Source organism: Epinephelus moara, chromosome 16 (genome assembly GCF_006386435.1).
Source record: "Epinephelus moara isolate mb chromosome 16, YSFRI_EMoa_1.0, whole genome shotgun sequence".
In the NCBI taxonomy this organism is placed as follows: Eukaryota; Metazoa; Chordata; class Actinopteri; order Perciformes; family Serranidae; genus Epinephelus; species Epinephelus moara.
This window is the reverse complement of record NC_065521.1, coordinates 34,623,962-34,624,956: the sequence shown is the minus strand read 5'-3', so window position 1 is coordinate 34,624,956 and position 995 is coordinate 34,623,962. Positions and strand designations below refer to the sequence as shown.

The window sequence follows — 995 nt, the reverse complement described above, 5'->3', positions numbered from 1 at the left end:
GGGGGGGCGGGGGGGGGGGGGGGGGGGGAGGAGGGGAGAATCGCTGATCCTGCTTTTGATTGTTGATGATTAAAAGATCAAAAGCTCATTTCAATTGATTTTTGGTTCATAATCAAAATCTTGACAGCCGCACTCTAATGTTTGTTGTCATTTCCTCCAGCCGCTCTGTTGTCCTTGTGTCACAGTATTGGTGAAAAATATGCTGGATTTGTGGAATGCTCAGGACATCTGCTGTGACTGTACCACTAGCAGACGGATGAGTCGTGTAGCATGTAATGACAAACCTTCATGCCGTCTGTAAAGTCACGTAATCATCATACTTCAAATCATACTCAATTCTGTCTGACAGGAAACCCTGAGTTCCCCTCGCTGACCCACAGTTCTGACTATCTTTAATCCTGCTCACTTGTGACTGACTGACAGCTTGGCAAGACAGCTGATGTAACGCCTTGTCATTGTTTACTTTGAGTGTTGGCCTGTTGTAGCAAAACCCTTGAGACTGCCGGTTATCTCTCTTGGACACACACAAACATTGGTGATTCAAGGACAGAGGGGTTTTCTGGTTACATGTGAAACATGACAGCAGGAATTGCCTGATATCAGACAGAACTGTAAATTCGTTACACTCCGTTTCCATCTTCAGTCCGACATTGTGTCCACTCGAACAGATTTTCATGAGGAAGGGGGATTTGATTTTTCCTTAACCAATCACAAAAGACCAATGTATCCACCTGGATCTAACATCATTTTAAGTCGACACTGATGTGTGGACATGCCAACCGGGGTTTTAAGAGTGGAGCGGAGAAAAGTAAAAACAAACTACAATGTGTCAGGCAATATTGAGACGACATGTCGATTCAGACTGCAGTGTCTATCTTGTTTATAGTGCTTGCAATGGATGTTATTACTCCTCATTGGTTCCACTACAACGCTTGACAACAGCTTGACAATGGCGTTAGTCTCCCTGCAGTGCTCACTGGATTTTTTTTTTTTTT

At 44.0% G+C, this 995-nt stretch overlaps 1 protein-coding gene across 1 annotated transcript in view; it reads right to left on the bottom strand.

The window, feature by feature from the left end:
• Positions 1–995, bottom strand: part of LOC126403253 (cadherin-4-like) — a 329,744-nt gene that overhangs the window by 250,156 nt on the left and 78,593 nt on the right. The gene's annotated exons all lie outside the window — the stretch shown is intronic.